The 18129-nt window shown below is 41.9% G+C and overlaps 1 protein-coding gene and 1 long non-coding RNA gene across 12 annotated transcripts in view; both read left to right on the top strand.

Annotated features, from left to right (window-relative positions):
- Positions 1-4159: 4159 nt before the first annotated feature.
- On the top strand, positions 4160-6616 carry LOC146428401 (uncharacterized). Its single transcript, XR_014856146.1, has 2 exons — positions 4160-5000; positions 5042-6616. It is a non-coding gene; the product is annotated as an uncharacterized LOC146428401 (long non-coding RNA).
- A 6005-nt stretch (positions 6617-12621) lies between these two features.
- ARHGEF10L (Rho guanine nucleotide exchange factor 10 like) overlaps positions 12622-18129 on the top strand; it is a 46588-nt gene continuing 41080 nt past the window's right edge. For 3 of the 11 annotated variants that reach the window (XM_085080287.1, XM_085080288.1, XM_085080289.1), the window contains exon 1: positions 12625-12835. The gene's annotated coding sequence lies outside the window, so the exon portion shown is untranslated. Of the gene's footprint in view, positions 12836-18129 lie in introns of all 11 variants that reach the window. The other 8 variants (XM_085080293.1, XM_085080291.1, XM_085080299.1 and 5 more) reach the window with 7 other exon arrangements.

Below are 18129 nucleotides of genomic sequence, written 5' to 3' on the forward strand. Positions count from 1 at the left end.
CCACTCCAAATCAGATGCACACATTAAAAAGTGGATTTTTTCAAGAAATAAATGGAAATATTCCCGTGATTCTAAGTTTTCCACCCAAAATTAAAAGGATTTTTCCCAAGAAATAAATGGAAATCCTCCCTTGATTCAAGTGTTCCACCCCAAAATAAGTTTACATATTTAAAAGTGGATTTTTCCAAGAAATAAATCCACTTTATTGCCTTTATTTCCAAGGGTTTCCCAAAAAACCAATTCCTATTCCCTTCATTCCGAATTTTTCACCTCCAAACTAAATGCACACATTAAAAAATGGATTTTTTCCAGAAATAAATGGAAATATTCCCACCATTTCAAGTTTTACACCCCAAAATTAAATGCCACATTTAAAAGTGGATTTTCTCCTGAAAAATAAATGGAAATGTTCCCATGATTTCAAGTTTTCCACCCCAAATCAAATGCACACTTTAAAAAATGGATTTTTCCCAGAAATAAATGGAAATATCCCTGTGATTCCAAGTTTTACACCCAAAATTAAAAGGATTTTTCCCAGAAATAAATGCAAATATTCCCTTCATTCCAGGTTTTCCACACCAAATTAAATGCACACATTAAAAAGTGGATTTTTCCCAAGAAATAAATGGAAATACTCCCTTGATTCCAAGTTTTCCACCCCGAAATAAATGTATATATTTAAAAGTGAATTTTTCCAAGAAATAAATCCACTTTATTGCCTTTATTTCCAAGGTTTTCCCAAAAAAATCAAGGCTCCTATTCCCTTCATTCCAAGTTTTCCACCCCAAAATTAAATGCACACATTAAAAAATGGATTTTTTCCAGAAATAAATGGAAATTTATTTCTTCCTTTCAAGTTTTCCACCCAAAATTAAAGTGGATTTTTCCCCAGAAATAAATGGAAATATTCCCTTCATTCCAACTTTTCCACCCAAAATCAAATGCACACATTAAAAAGTAGATTTTTTTCCATAAATAAATGGAAATATTCCCTTCATTCCAACTTTTCCACCCAACAATCAAATGCATGTATTAAAAAGTGGATTTTTTCACATAAATAAATAGAAATATTCCCATTATTCCAAGTTTTCCAACCCAAAATCAAATGCACACATTAAAAAGTGGATTTTTTCCCAAGAAATAAATGGAAATATTCCAATATTCCCTCGATTCCAAGTTTTCCACCCAAAATTAAAGCGAATTTTCCTCAGAAATAAATGGAAATATTCCCTTCATCCCAACTTTTCCAACCCAAAATCAAACACACACATTAAAAAGCGAGTTTTTCCCAAAAAATAAACATAAATTGCCATTTTTCCCCCCTGACTCCCAAAATTCCATTTTTTTTTAACCAGGAGAAAATTCCCTTTATTGCGAGGAAGGATTTCGCACAATGGGGGATTTGTGCTGCCTTTGGGATTTGGGATAAATCTGAAATGTTTGGGATAAATTTGGAATGTTTGGGATAAATCTGGAATATCCGATTTTCAGATAACACCCAAATCTATCCAAAGATCGATTTCCTTTGGGATTTAGGATAAATCTGGAATATCTCCAAGCCTTTTCCCAAGCCTGACGCAATCCCGAGGGATGATGCAATTTCAGGATACAAACCCCACGGAATTCTGGCCCCAAACCCCCCAAATCCCAAAAAAAAACCCAGGAAAAACCTCAGGATGAAGGAAAAACGAGTTAAAATCCCCTAAAAATGGATTTATTACTCACGGAATTATCCCTGGAACATCCCAGCATCACCTCCAGGAGCAGCCGAGGGGAAATTCAGATTTAGGGCTTTTCCAGGATTTTAGGGCTTTCCTAGGATTTCAGTTTTTTTTCCCAGGATTTCAGTTTTTCCCCAGGATTTCCATGGGAACGGGGTGGGAACAAAGCCCTGCCGATCCCTAAAAATGGGATTTTTCCCCCAAAATCCCGGCTGGTTTTATAGGGAGCATGATGGGAACTGTTGGGGATGGGTCAGGGCAGGCCTGGAGTGAAACCGGAATTTCCTGGGATATGGAAAAACTGGATTTTCCGGCTGATTGCTGAGGAGGCTGGGATGGGAGAGGCTCACCCCAAATAACCCCGAGAGGCTGGGCCTGGATTGGGGGATTTGGGAACTCTGGGAAAGGGGGATTTGGGGGATCCTGGGGTATTCTGGGATCTTTGGGAAAGGGAGATTTGAATCCCTGGGGATGGAGATCTTTGGGAAAGGAGGATTTGGGGATCCTGGGATATCTGGGATTTCTGAGAATGGGTAATTTGAATTCTTGGATATTTGGGATCTCTGGGAATGGAGGATTTGGGAAAGGGGAATTAGAGGGATCCTGGGATATTTGGGATCTTTGGGAATGGGAGATTTGTATCCTTAGGGATGGGAATATTTGAAAATGGGGGATTTGGGGGATCCTGGATATTTGAGATCTTTGGGAAAGGGGGATTTGAATCCCATGGGATGGAGATCTTTGGGAAAGGAGGATTTGGGGATCCTGGGATATCTGGGATTTCTGGGAATGGGTAATTTGAATCCTTGGATATTTGGGATCTTTGGGAAAGGGGGATTTGGGGGATCCTGGGGATTTGGGATCTCTGGGAATGAGGGATTTGTATCCCATGGGATGGGGATTTTTGGGAATGGGGGATTTTGGGGATCCCTGGGGATGGGCATTTTTGGGAAAGGAGGATTTGGGGATCCTGGGATATCTGGGATTTCTGGGAATGGGGCATTTGAATCCTTGGATATTTGGGATTTTTGGGAAAGGGGGATTTGAATCCGTGGGGATTTGGGATCTCTGGGAATGGGGGATTTGGGAAAGGGGGATTTGGGGGATCCTTGGATATTTGGGATCTCTGGGAATGGGGAATTTATATCCTTAGGGATGGGGATCTCTGGGAATGGGAGATTTTGGGGATCCTGGGATATTTGGATTTCTGGGAAAGGGGGATTTGAATTCCTGGGTATTTGGGATCTTCGGGAAAGGGGGATCCCATGGGATGAGGATATTTAGGGTATTCCTAGGGATGAGGATCTCTGGGAATGGGAGATTTGGGGGATCCTGGGGATTTGGGATCTCTGGGAATGAGGGATTTGTATCCCATGGGGTGGGGATTTTTGGGAATGGGGGGTTTTGGGGATCCTGGATATTTGAGATCTTTGGGAAAGGGGGATTTGAATCCCATGGGATGGGGATTTTTGGGAAAGGAGGATTTGGGGATCCCTGGGATATCTGGGATTTCTGGGAATGGGGGATTTGAATCCTTGGATATTTGGGATTTTTGGGAAAGGGGGATTTGAATCCCTGGGGATTTGGGATCTCTGGGAATGGGGGATTTGTATCCCATGGGATGGGGATTTTTGGGAATGGGGGATTTTGGGGATCCTGGGATATTTGGGATCTCTGGGAATGGGAGATTCGTATCCTTGGGGATGGAGATCTTTAGGAAAGAAGGATTTGGGGATCCTGGGATATCTGGGATTTCTGGGAGTGGGTGAATTGAATCCTTGGATATTTGGGATCTCTGGGAAAGGGGAATTTATATCCTTAGGGATGGGGATCTCTGGAAATGGGGGATTTTGAGGATCCTGGGATATTTGGGATCTCTGGGAATGGGGGATTTGAATCCTGGGGATGAGGATTTTTGGGAATGGGGGATTTGGGGTATCCCTGGGTATTTGGGCTCATTGGGAATGAGGAATTTGGGGTATCCCATGGGATGGGGATATTTAGGGTGTTCCTAGGGATGTGGATCTCTGGGAATGGGAGATTTGGGGTTTCCCTGGGTATTTGGCATCTTTAGGAAAGGGGAATTTGGGGGATCCTGGGATATTTGGGATCTTTGGGTACAATGGATTTGTATCCCATGGGATGGGGATCTTTGGGAAAGGGGGATTTGGGGATCCTGGGATATTTGGGATCTCTGGGATTGGGGGATTTAGGATATCCCATGGGATGAGGATCTCTGGGAATGAGGGATTTGGGGTATCCCTGGATATCTGGGATCTCTGGGAATGGGGAATTGCAGCAGGAGCCTGTGATGAAATCCTGGGAGACAGAGGCCTTGGGAGCAGCCTGGGAATGGGGATTGGGATTGGGATGGGAATCAGAATTGGGATTGGGATTTGAATTGGGATCAGGATCAAAGCCATGGGTTCAGGGTGGGATCAGTGGGATTCAGGATAAGATTTGTGGGATCCATGGGTTCAGGATGAGCTCCATCCCAGCCCTTTCCCATCCCAGCTGCAGCTCCAGGTGACACAAATGTGGGATTTTCCCATTTTCCCAAGGATTTCCTGCAGGATGGGATGCAGCTGAGGCCTGCCTTGGAAGGGTTTTGCTGGGAATTTGCTGGGAAATTTTGGGAATTTCTGGGAATTTCCTGGGAATTCGCTGCAGAAGGAGCAGAGGATGAGCTGGAATTTCAGCTCCACACAACTCCCCAGGGATTTGGGGTTGGAAATCCTCGGGAATTTGGGGTTGGAAAAGCTGGATCAGCCCAGCCCAGCTGCTCTGCTGCATCCCAGCGATCCCAGAGCTCCATCCCGGATTTTCTCCCGGCTGGGAATTCCTGGGGAGCAAAATCTGGGAGGAATTCCCTAAAAAACCTCTGGAAAAGTTGGGAAACCTCTCGGGAAAGGAGCTCTGAAGCTTCCCAGGGGGCTGCACCCCACAACTCCAAGGATTTCTGGAAAAATCCAGATATTCCATTAAAAACCTCTCCACAAAGCCCTCTGGAAAAGCTGGGCAATCCCTGGGGGAGTTTTCCTGAGGTTTTCCAGGGAGGATCCAATTCCTGGAGAACTTTTCTGGAATTTTCCAGTGGAGGATCCAATCCCTGGAGAAGTTTTCCCAAATTTTCCAGAAGAGAATGCAATCCCTGAAGTTTCCCTGAGGTTTTCCCAAACTTTTCCAAGAGAGGATCCAATTCTGGGAGAAGTTTTCCCAAGTTTTTCCTAAGGAGGGTTCAATCCCTGAAGTTTTCCAGGGCAGGATGAAATTCCTGAAGTTTTCCCAAAGTTTTCCAGTGGAGGATCCAATCCCTGGAGGTTTTCCCAAATTTTCCAGGGCAGGATCCAATTCCTGAAGTTTTCTTGAAATTTTCCAGGGAGGATCCAATTCCTGGAGAAGTTTTCCTACAGTTTTCCCAAAATTTTCCAGGAAGGATCCAATTCCTGGAGAAGTTTTCCTGAAGTTTTCCTAAGGAGGATTCAATCCCTGAAGTTTTCCTGAGGTTTTCCAGGAAAAGATCCAATTCTTGGAGTTTTCCCAAAGTTTTCCAGGAGAGGATCCAATCCCTGGAGAACTTTTCCCAAGTTTTCCTAGAGAGAATCCAATTCCTGGAGTTTTCCCAAGATTTTCCAGGGAGGATCCAATTCCCGAAGTTTTCCTTGGGAGGACCCAATTCCTGGAGAAGTTTTCTAGAATTTTCCAGTGGAGGATCCAATCCCTGAAGTTTTCCTGAGAGTTTTCCAGGAGAAGATCCAATTCCTGGAGTTTTCCCACCATTTTCCAGGGAGGATTCCTGAAGTTTTCCAGAGGTTTTCCAAGTGAGGATCCAATCCCTGGAGAACTTTTCCCAATGTTTTCCTGAGATTTTCCAGGGAGGATCCAATTCCTGAAGTTTTCCTTGGGAGGATCCGATTCCTGGAGAAGTTTTCCAGAATTTTCCAGGGAGGATCCAATTCCTGGAGAAGTTTTCCTGAAGTTTTCCTAAGGAGGATTCAATCCCTGGAGAAGTTTTCCCGCAGTTTTCCTGAGGTTTTCCATGGAGGATCCAGCAGTGTTCCTCCCTCCATTCCCATCCAGAAATCCCTGGAATTGCATCCATGGAATCCATGGATTCATGGAAATGGCCATGGAGGTACAATGAGCTAATCAAGGCGATAATTAATGTGGAAAATGAATATTAATGGAGTTCTGCTAATTAATTCTGTGTTGTTATTAAATGCAAATATCCATGGGAAAGTGTTGGGTTTTGAGAAATAATTCATGATGGAATTTATTAATTGAATTAAAATTCTGTTTTATTAAAATTACAGAAGTTCAGTAGAATTTTAATAATTACAGAAGTTCAATAGAATTTTATTAGAGTTCCATTTAATTAGTTACAAATTAATTCAATGCATATAATTGAATGTGAACATATTGAAATCATTGTGTTTCTACCAGAGAATATATTTTTAGTGTTTCTATCTGATATTGATAAGAATTAAGAACAAATACGAAATAATTATAAAATGATTTCAATTATTAAATGTAGAACATTTAGAATAATTTAAAAATGTGTATTGAAATGGAAAGAAATGAGGATAAATGGAGGTTGGGGAATCCATGGGAATGGAAATTTGTGGAAAGATGGGAAATGGATTGGAAGTTATAAAATATGGGAAATTAAGAAAAGAGAAATTAAAACGTATAAAATGCAAAATACTTTCACATTTGTAAAATATAGAAATAGATAATGTACATCAATACAGTCAATATAGGGAAATAGGGAATATATTGGATATATAAAAATGTGCAGCAGACTTAGAAATTCTTTATTTTTTTATGGATTAAGTACAGAAATATGTAATATACCATTTATAATAATAGAATAAAGATCTAATAAATAAGTGTAATATTTGTCTATTTTATCTGTTTCGTGGAAAATGAAGTGTTAAACTCACAAAACCAAAAATAATTAAATCTCTGAAGATATTAAACACACAACCAGGTATGAAATATAAAAATATGCAACATGGGAAGGTTGGAAATGTATGATTTTATAAGTTAAATACGTTAGAGATGTAAATGTTAATTAATATTAAATAGCTGAATGTAGAAATGTAAATTAGATACATGAAACATGAATTAAATTTATAAAACGTGTGAGATGTATAAAATAGGAAAATAGATAATATAGATAAAACAGAATTGATAAAAGGCATCAAAATAGAGAAAATATAAAAGTATAGAAAACTTGAAAATACATTGAAAAAAGATCTATGAAAAACGGAAATATAAGATGTGAAATATATAAACCATGGAAATATGAATAAAAATATACAAAATAGAAACAAATGTGGGAACCACGTAAAATAGATCAAATATAAAAATACAGAAATGTGTAAGTATGTAAACTTATTAAGATATATAGAATACACAGCTATATAGTTATATAAATATATAAATATATAAATATATAAATGTATAAATATGTAAATATATAAATATATAAATATAGATATGTAAATATATAAACCAAACAAAGTGAAGTAAATCTGTAAAGCACAAGCACAGATCAACTCCACAGAAATAAATATAAAATACAAACCTACAGAAAATATAGAAATATACAAATATAGTGACCATGGAAAAGTATATAAACCACAGGGAGCCCAGAAAATTTATACAAATGCACTTAAAGAAAAAAAAAATACTAATATGAATATAAATGTGACTGTAAGTATAAATGTGATACTTACATTCACATTTATACTTATATTCATATTTATATTCATATATTATGCTCATATATATAATAATATATGAGTATAAATGTAAGTATAAATACAAATACAGGTGTAAGTCTAAATATATACATACAGGTAAAATATAAATACCAATAGGAATATAAATATGAAAAGAAATAAAGATACAAGTGTAAGTAAAAATGTAACTATAAGTATGAATATAGATGGAAATCTAAATATGTAGATATAACTACAAATATAAATATAAATATAAGCAATATAAATACAAATATAGATATAAATCTAGATATATGGATATAGGTACAAATATAAATGTAAATATAGATATCATTAATAAATACAGCTATAAGTACAGCTACAGCTGTAAATATAAATATACTTACAAATGTTAGCATAAATATAAATACAGGTACAAGTTTAAATACATACAGATGTAAATATAAATATAAATATAAAGTATACATATAAAAGTATGTTAGTATATAAGCATGAAAACAGAAATAGATATAGAAATGTGAATATTATTGTAAGTGTAAGTGTAAACACAAATGGAAATATAAAAATAAATATCACTAAAAATGTAACTATAACTATCAATGTAGATGTAAGTTTAAGTATGTTGATGTAAATATAAATATAAGAATAAATATCAATATAGGTGTACATGTAAATGTATAGGTGGAGGCATAAATGTAAATATGAAATATACATGTAAATATATAAGTGTATAAATATGTAAATAGAAATAGAAGTAGAAATAGAAATGTATTAATGTAAGCATAAATGTAAACATAAATAAAAACACATAAAAATTCATATAAAGTTTCATACAAAAATACAAATAATCCGAACAAACCCGGCAATGAGCAGAATGACAAATCCAGGTACGAATAGAAAACCAAACCCAACCCAACCCAGCCCAACAAGGAAATGAATTCCAACCCAGAGCAGCTCTGCCCTCCTGGGCTGTGCCTGTCTTACCCTGCCTTACCCTGCCTTACCCTGCCCTCCCTGCCCTGCCCTGCCCGGACCTGTCCTGCCGGCTGGACTGGGGCTGGAGCTGAGCTGGGCTGGGCTGGGCTGGGCTGGGCTGAGCTGCATCCAGGGCTGCTGGAGCCTCCTGAGCGTTCCCATGGATTCATCCCGTGCAGTGATTGATCCTGTGGAGTGATTGATCCCATGGATTGCTGATCCCCTGGATTGATTGATCCCCTGGATTGTTGGTCCCGTGGATTGATTGATTGATCCTCTGGATTGCTTGATCCCCTGGATTGCTTGATCCCATGGATTGATTCATTCCCTGGATTACTGATCCCATGGATTGACTGATCCCATGGATTGCTGATTCCCTGGATTGCAGAGCCCCTGGACTGATTGATTCCCTGGATGGATTGATTGATCCCACGGATTGCTTGATCATGCATTGTTGATCCCACAGATTGCTGATCCCATGCATTGCTGATCCCATGGATTGTTGATCCCACAGATTGCTGATCCCGTGGATTGCTGATCCCATGGATTGCTGATCCCATGCATTGCTGATTCCCTGCACCAGCAGCACCTGCAGCCCAGAGCAGCTGCCAGCCTTGGCTCCAGCAGAGCTCATTGCCAGGGGAGCAGCAGCAGTGGATCTGCAGGTGGGACCTCATCCTGGGCTCTGCATCCCAAAATTCACTGAATCCACAGGTGGGACCTCATCCTGGGCTCTGCATCCCCGAATTCCCTGAATCCAGGATCCACAGGTGGGACCTCATCCTGAGCTCTGCATCCCGAAATTCCTGGAATTCCCAGGATCCACAGGTCAAATCCAACCCTGGGACTTCATCCTGAGCTCTGCATCCTGAAATTCCCTGGATCCACAGGTGGGAGCTGACCCTGGGACCTCACTGTGGGCTCTGCATTCCCTAATTCCCTGCATCCATCCTGGGCTGTGCATTCCCTAATTCCCTGCATCCAGGATCCATAGGCCAAATCTGACCCTGGGACCTCATCCCGGGCTCTGCATCCCAAAATAGCCAGAATTCCTGGATCCACACGTGGGGTCTGACCCTGGGACCTCATCCCAGGCTCTGCATCCCAAAATTCCCTGGATCCAGGATACACAGGCCAAATCTGACCCTGGATCCATCCCAGGCTCCTCACCCTACAATTCCCCAAATTCCCAGATCCCCAGGCCAAATCCAACCCCTGGGCACCTCCTCCCGAGCTCCTCATCCCAAATTTCCCCTGCCTGATCCAACCCACCTCGCTGACCTTTTCCTCAGCCTGGAAACACCTGGAATTTCCCCAAACCCCCCTGAACCCTCAGATCTGAGTGGGAAAACCCTGTGGAAAAGGGGATTTTTGGGAATATTTCCTGCCTGGCAGAGGAGCCAATCCTGGGGGATCCCTCATCCCCAAACCCAATATTTTATCGATTTCCTGGGGGGATTTTTCATCCCTAAATCAAATATTTCCTGGTTTTCCTGGGGGGATTTTCCATCCATGAATCCAATATTTTATTGATTTCCAATATGATCTCCTGGGGGATTTCTCATCCATAAAGCCAATATTTCATGGATTTCCAATATGATTTCCCACAGAGATTTTTCACCCCCAAATCCAGTATTTCCTGCATTTCCCATTTCATCTATAAATACAATATTTCCTGAATTTCCAGGGGGATTTTTCATCCTTAAATCCAATATTTCCCGGATTTCCCTGGAGATTTCTCATCCCAAAACCCAATTTCTGGATTTCCTAGGGGAATTTCTCATCCATAAATCTAATATTTCCTGAATTTCTGGGGGGATTTTTCATCCCCAAATTCAATATTTTATCGATTTCCAATATAATTTCTCAGGGAGATTTTTCATCTCTAAATCCTGGATTTCCTGGGAGATTTTTCTGGATTTCCCGGGAGATTTTTCATCCCTAAATCATTGGATTTCCTGGATTTCCTGGGAGGATTTTTCATCCCTAAATCCAACATTTTATCGATTTCCAATACGATTTCCCGGGGGATTTCTCCTCCCCAACCCCAATATTCCCGGATTTCCCGGCTCACCGCTGGATTCTGGGATGAAGGAAGGAATCCTTGGAATGATTCCATGGAATTTCAGGCTCGGCCGGAGCTCAGCCCCGCCCAGCCCAACCTGCGGAGCTCTGAGCCTCCCGATCCTGGTGAGTTTGTCGGGATGGGGAAACTCCGGGGGGCTGGGAGAGCTGGAATTCTGCGGGAATTCGCTGGAAATCCTCCGGGAATTCTCCAGGATTCCTCCGGGATTCTGCTGGGATTTCTCCGGGAATTCTCTGGCATTTCTCTGGAATTTCTGCAGGATTTCTCTGGGAATTCTCTGTGATTTCTTCATGATTTCTTTGGGATTTCTCCATGATTTCTCCAGAATTGCTCTGGGATTCCTCCTGGATTTCTCTGTGATTTCTCCAGGATTTCTCTGGGAATTCTCCGGAATTTCTGCAGGAATTCTCTGGGATTTCTCTGTAATTTCACTGGGATTCATCCAGGATTTCTCCGTGATTTCTTTGAGATTTCCTAGTGATTTCTTCACGGTTTCTCCACGATTTCTTTGGGATTTCTCCATGATTTCTCCGGGAATTCTCTGTGATTTCTCCACACTTTCTCTGGGATTCCTCCAGGATGGCTCTGGGATTCCTCCAGGATTCCTCTGCTATTTCTCCATGATTCTTCTTGGAATTCTCTGGGATTTCTCTGGGAATTCTCTGTGATTTCTTTGAGATTTCTCTGTGATTTCTCCACGATTTCTTTGGGATTTCTCCATGATTTCTTCATGATTTCTCCAGAATTGCTCTGGGATTCCTCCTGGATTTCTCTGTGATTTCTCCAGGATTTCTCTGGGAATTTTCTGTGATTTCTCTGTAATTTCTCCAGGATTTCTCCAGGTATCCTCCAGGATTCCTCTGTGATTTCTCTGCTATTTCTCCACTATTCCTTTTGGAATTCTCTGGGATTTCTCTGCAATTTCGCTGGGAATTCTCTGGAATTTCTGCAGGAATTCTCTGGGATTTCTCTGTGATTTCTCCACAATTTCTTTGGGATTTCTCTGGAAATCCTCCATGATTCCTCCACGATTTCTCTGGGATTCTTCTGGGATTTCTCCACGAATTCTCCAGTGATTCTCTGGGATTTCTCCGGGAATTCTTCATGATTTCTCCATGATTTCTCTGGGAATTTTCCGTGATTTCTCCACACTTTCTCTGCGATTTCTCTGGGATTCCTCTGTGATTTCTCTGGGAATTCTCTGGGATTTCTCCTCAATTTCTTTGGGATTTCTCTGGGAATCCTCCAGGATTTCTCTGGGAATTCTCTGCGATTTCTCCCTGAATCCTCACTCCGCAGGTTCCATTAATCCCTCTGGAAAATCCTGGAATTTTGGGATGAAACATTTCCTTCATCCCTTCGGAAATCCTGGGATTTTGGGATGGGGAGGGAAGGCTTGGAAATGCAATTTAAAAAAAAAAAAACCAAACTAGGAAAATCACTTTAATTCCCAGGAAAAAACTCCAGAAAAATCCCTTTGATTTCCAGGAAAAAACTGCAGAAAAATAAATTTAATTTCCAGGGAGAAAAAACCCAGAAAAATAATTTTAATTATCAAGGAAAAACCCTCCAGAAAATTCACTGCAATTCCCAAAAAAGTCCCCCAGAAAACGCACGTTAATTCCCAGGAAAAACTCCAGGAAAAAATCACTTTAACGCCCAGGAAAAACTCCAGGAAAATTCACTTTAATTCCCAGGGAAAAACAAAACAAAACAAAACAAAACAAAACAAAACAAAACAAACACCCACCCAGAAAAATCCGCTTTTAATCCACTGATAAAAGGAGGGATATTGGGGAAGATGAAAGGGATCTTCGGGACCAATCAAGGGCATTTTGGGGAAAATTAATGGGATTTTTGGGGCCAAGCGAAGGCGATTTTGGGGGGCAAACAGAGGGAATTTTGGGGCCAGAATAAATGGGATTTTTTTTTTCCTTAAAGAAATGGGATTTTCGGCGCCTTGTTTGTCCCCGGCGGCACCGCAAGGGTTAAAGGCAAAAGCGATAAATCCCAAAAAACCATTGGGATTTGGGAATTCCGCGGGAGGAAAAGCTCGGGCAGAGGAAGAGGAGGAGGAGGAGGAGGAAGGGGCGGAGATGATGGTGATGATGAATTCCCAAATCCCAGCATTCCCTGCTGCTCTCCGGCCTGGGATCCTCGGGCTCGGCAGTGATTAACGGGAATGGTTAATTACCGGCAGCGGGGTGATTAGCGGGGAGCGTTAATTGGAGCTGCGCGGGGAAATTACCGGCGGGAATAACGCGGTTGATGCGGGGAGCAAGGCGCGGCGGCTGCGGGCAGCGCAGGTCAGCTATGCCCGAAAAACACCCGAAATTCACCCGAAATTCACCCCAAATTCATCCCAAAATTCATCCCAAATCCACCCCAAACCCATCCCGAGATCCATGGCCTGCCCAGGTCAGCAGTTCCTGAAATTTACCCCGAAATTCATCCCAAATTCACCCCAAAATTTAGCCCAAAATCCTCCCCAAATCCATGGCCTGCCCAGGTCAGCAATTCCCGAAATTTACCCCAAAATTCACCCTAAATTCATCCCAAATCTATCCCAAATTCGTCCCAAATCTTTCCCGAGATCCATGGCCAGCCCAGGTCAGCTATGCCCAAAAATCACCCTAAAATCCACCTGAAATGTACCCTAAATTCATCCCAAATCTACCCCAAATCCATCCTGAGATCCATGGCCAGCCTAGGACAGCTATTCCTGAAAATCAGCCCCAAATTTACCCCAAATCCATCCCGAAACCTATTCCAGAATTTACCCTGAGATCCATGGCCAGCCCAGGTCAGCTATGCCTGAAAATCACCCTGAAATCACCCGAAATTCATCCCAAATTCATCCTGAGATCCATGGCCATCCCATGTCAGCAATTCCCAAATTCCATCCCAGATTTACCCCAAATCTAGCCTAAAATGAACCCTGAGATCCATGGCCTGCCCAGGTCAGCTATTCCCAAAAATCTATCCTAAATCCACCCTAAATTCATCCCAAATCCATCCCAAAATTCAGCCCAAATCCATGGCTTGCCCAGGTCAGCAATTCCCGAAAATCACCCCAAAATTTACCCCAAATCCATTCCGAAATCTATCCCAGAATTAACCCTGAGATCCAAGGTCAGCCCAGGTCAGCTATTCCCGAATTCCATCCCAAATCCATCCCAAATCTAGCCTAAAATTAACCCCAAATCCACGGACAGCCCAGGTCAGCTATTCCCAAAAATCTATCCTAAATCCACCCTAAATTCATCCAAATTCACCCCAAATCTATCCCAAATCCATGGCCTGCCCAGGTTAGCAGTTCCCAAATTTACCCCAAATCCATCCCAAATCTGTCCCAAAATTCACTCCAAAGTTAACCCCAAATCCGCGGCCAGCCCAGGTCAGCTATTCCCAAAAATCACCTAAATTCCACCCTAAATTCATCCAAATCTACCCCAAATCCATCCCAAAATCCGTGGCCTGCCCAGGTCAGCTATTCCTGAAATTTACCCCAAAATTCACCCTGAAATTCATCCCAAATCCACCCCAAATCCACGCAGAGATCCACGGCCTGCCCAGGTCAGCAATTCCCAAAATTCTACCCCAAATCAACCCCGAAATTCATCCCAAATTCATCCCAAAATTCATCTCAAATCCACAGCCTGCCCAGGTCAGCAATTCCCACTTTTCCTGTGCCTCATTCCCAAAAAATCCATCCCAAATCCACCTGAAATGTGCCCCAAATCCACCCCAAATCCATGGCCTGCCCAGGTCAGTGATTCCCAAATTCACCCCAAATCCATCTCGAGATCCCCGGCCTGCCCAGGTCAGCAATTCCCAAATCTATCCCAAAATTCATCCCAAATCCATCTCAAGATCCACAGCTTGCCCAGGTCAGCGATTCCCAAAAATTTACATCAAAATCCATCCTAAATCAACCCCAAATCTATCCCAAAATTCACCCCAAACCCATCCCGAGATCCACGGCCTGCCCAGGTCAGCAATTCCCAAATTCCATCCTGGAATCCATCCCAAATTGATCCCAAAATTCACCCCAAATCCATCCTGAGATCCACGGTCTGCCCAGCTCAGCAATTCCCAAATTCCATCCCAAAATCCATCCCAAATCCATCCCAAAATTCATCCCAAATCCATCCCAGAATTAACCCCAAATTCACAGCCCACCTAGGTCAGCAATCCCCCCTTTTCCTGTGCCTCATTCCCAAAATTCCACCCCAAATCCATGATTCCATAGGTTTTCCCACTGGGAGGCACCTGCCCTTCCCTGCTTTTATTCCTGCTCTAAAATTCCCGATTTTTTATGCATTGTTGGATTTTTTTTTCCCCAAAAAACTGGGAATGGGACTGAGAATATCCATCCAAAACTGTCACCCCATTCCTGCCCTTTTCCCACCCCAAAATTTCCCAAATCAGATCCCAAATCCATCCAGAAATCCCAGAAATCCATAGGTTATCCCAGTGGGATGAGGCTGCTTTTATTCCCTCTAGAAAATTCCCTGGTTTAAAAAAAATATTGGATTTTTAACCCCAAAAAAACAGGAATGGGAATTTCCATCCAGAAAATTCTGTTTTTAGAAAAATCACTGGATTTGTAACCTCAAATCCCAAAAAAGACAGGAATGGAAAGGGGAATTTCCATCCAAAAAATTCCCTGTTTTTCAAAAAAAAAATTGGATTTGTAATTCCAAATCCCAAAAAACCCCAGGAATGGGAATGAGAATATCCACCAAAATCTGCCACCCCCATTCCTGCCCTTTCCCTCCCCAAATATTCCCAAATCTGTGGAATTCCCAAATCCCAGCATGGTTTTTAGGGATTTTTTGGGATAGCAGAGTGCAGGAACATTTTCCCCCTGATTTTGGGTTTATTTTGGGATGAATTAATTGGATTTTAGGGAAAAGGAAAGTAGGTGGTGAGGAGTTATTCCTGGGGATTTATTCCCATTTATTTGTTCCTTCTCATGGATTTATTCCAGATTATTTATTCCTTTTTGGTGATTTATTCCCAGTTATTTCTTCTTTCCCAGGGATTTATTTACAGATCATTTATTCCCAATTACTTATTCCTTCCTGGGGATTTATTCCCCATTATTTATTCCTTCCAGGTTATTTTTTCCCAGGAATTTATTCCAGATTATTTCTTCCTTCCCAGTTATTTATTCCAAATTATTTCTTCCCAATTGTTTATTCCTTCCTGGGGATTTTTTTCCCAATTATTTGTTCCTTCCCAGGGATTTATTCCCAGATTATTTATTCCTTCCTGGTTATTCCCTCCTGGTGATTTATTCCAGATTATTCCTTTCTGGGGATTTATTCCCAGATTATTTATTCCTTTTTGGTGATTTATTCCCAAATCATTTATTCCTTCCCGGGGATTTATTCCCAAATTATTTATTCCTTCTTGGAGATTTATTTCCAGATCATTTATTCCTTCCCAGTTATTTATTCCTTTCTCAGGATTTATTCCCAGTTATTTATTCCTTCCTGGTTATATATCCCAGATTATTCCTTCCTGGGGATTTATTCCCAATTTTTTGCTCTTTCCTGGTGATTTATTCCCAGGTTATTTATTCCTTTTTGGTGATTTAGTCCCAATTATTTCTTCCTTCCTGGGGATTTATTGCCAAATTATTTATTCCTTTCCAGTGACTTATTCCCACTTATTTATTCCCAAATTATTTGTTCCTTCCCAGTGATTTATTCCCAGATTATGTATTCCTTCCAGGGATTTATTCCCAATTATTTCTTCCTTCCCAGGGATTTATTCCCAGATTATTTATTTCTTCCTGGTTATTTATTCCAGGTTATTCCTTCCTGGTGATTTATTCCCAGATCATTTCTTTCTTCCCGGGGATTTATTCCCAAATTATTTATTCCTTCCCAATTACTTATTCCCAATTATTTATTCCCTCCTGGTGATTTACTCCCAGATCATTTATTCCTTCCCGGTTATTTTTTCCTGGGGATTAATTCCAGGATTATTTATTCCTTCCCAGTTATTTCTTCCCAGCGATTGATTTATTTATTCCCAGGATGAAGGCCTCATTCCCAGCCATTCCTGCTGGGATCAATCCCAGATTTCCTTCCCCCCATCATTCCCAAATGCCTGATCCCAGGATGGATCCGGATCTGCTGGGAATGGGATTGGGATGGGAATGGCAATGGGAATGGGATGGGATTGGATGGGAATGGGAATGGGAATGGGAATGGGATGGGATTGGATGGGAATGGGAATGGCAATGGGAATGGGATGGGATTGGAATGGGATGGGATGGGATGGGATTGGGATGGGATGGGATGGGATGGGATGGGATGGGATGGGAATGGGATAGGATGGGCTGGTTTGCTCCCAGCCCGGAGCTGGCAGTGCAGCCCCAGCTCTGATTCCAGGGATAAAAATATCCCGGGATTGGCCAGGCTGAGGCTGCTCTGACGGATTTGGATCCAGAGGATCGAATTCCCGCCGGGATGGAGCCTTTGGGAGCTCCTGGCAATCTGAGGAGCCACTGCCTTGGGAATTCACTCATTCCCGAGGATCCTGCCCCATTCCCACATCCCGGGATTATCCTGGATTCCCATTTTTCCTCTCCCAGTTTATTCCATGAATTCTGGCTTCTTGTTTTTCCTCTCCCAGTTTACTCCATGGATTCCTGCTTCCCATTTGCCCTCTCCCATTTTATTCCGTGGATTCCTGCTTCCCATTTTTCCACTCCCAGGTTATTCCATGGATCCCCAGCAGCTCCTGGGAATCCTCATTCCCAAGGTTGACCTTCCATCTCCACATCCTTGGATTTTCCTGCTTCCCTTTTCTGTCTCCCAGTTTATTCCATGAATTCCTGCTTCCCGTTTTTCCTGTCTCAGTTTATTCCATGAATTCCTGCTTCCCGTTTTTCCTGTCTCAGTTTATTCCATGGATTCCCAGCAGCTCCCAGGAATCCATGTTTTCTGGGATGAATTCCCATCCCAATACCCTTAGGTTTTTCCTGCTTCCCATTTTCCTCTCCCAGTTTATTCCATGTATTCCTACATCCCATTTTTCCATCTCCCAGTTTTTTCCATGAATTCCTGCTTCCTGTTTTTTCTCTCCCACTTTATTCCCATGGATCCTCAGCAGCTCCCAGAAATCCTCATTCCCAAGGATCATTCCCCATCCCCACATCCCAAGATTATCCCAGACTCCCATTTTTCCACTCCCAGTTTATTCCATGGATTCCCAGCAGCTCCCAGAAATCCTCATTCCCGAGATTGACTCCCCATTCCTCCATCCTTGGATTTTCCTGCTTTCCATTTTTCTCTCCCAGTTTATTCCATGAATTCCTGCTTCCCGTTTTTTCTCTCCCACTTTATTCCCATGGATTCCCAGCAGCTCCTGGGAATCCTCATTCCCAAGGATCATTCCCCATCCCCACATCCCAGGATTATCCCAGATTCCCATTTTTCCTCTCCCAGTTTATTCCATGGATTCCTACATCCCGTTTTTCCACTCCCCATTCATTCCCATAGATTCCCAGCAGCTCCCAGAAATCCTCATTCCCAAGATTGACTCCCCATTGCTCCATCCTTGGATTTTTCTGCTTCCCATT

This window comes from Lichenostomus cassidix, chromosome 21, assembly GCF_008360975.1.
Source record: "Lichenostomus cassidix isolate B80296 chromosome 21, HeHo_3.0, whole genome shotgun sequence".
In the NCBI taxonomy this organism is placed as follows: Eukaryota; Metazoa; Chordata; class Aves; order Passeriformes; family Meliphagidae; genus Lichenostomus; species Lichenostomus cassidix.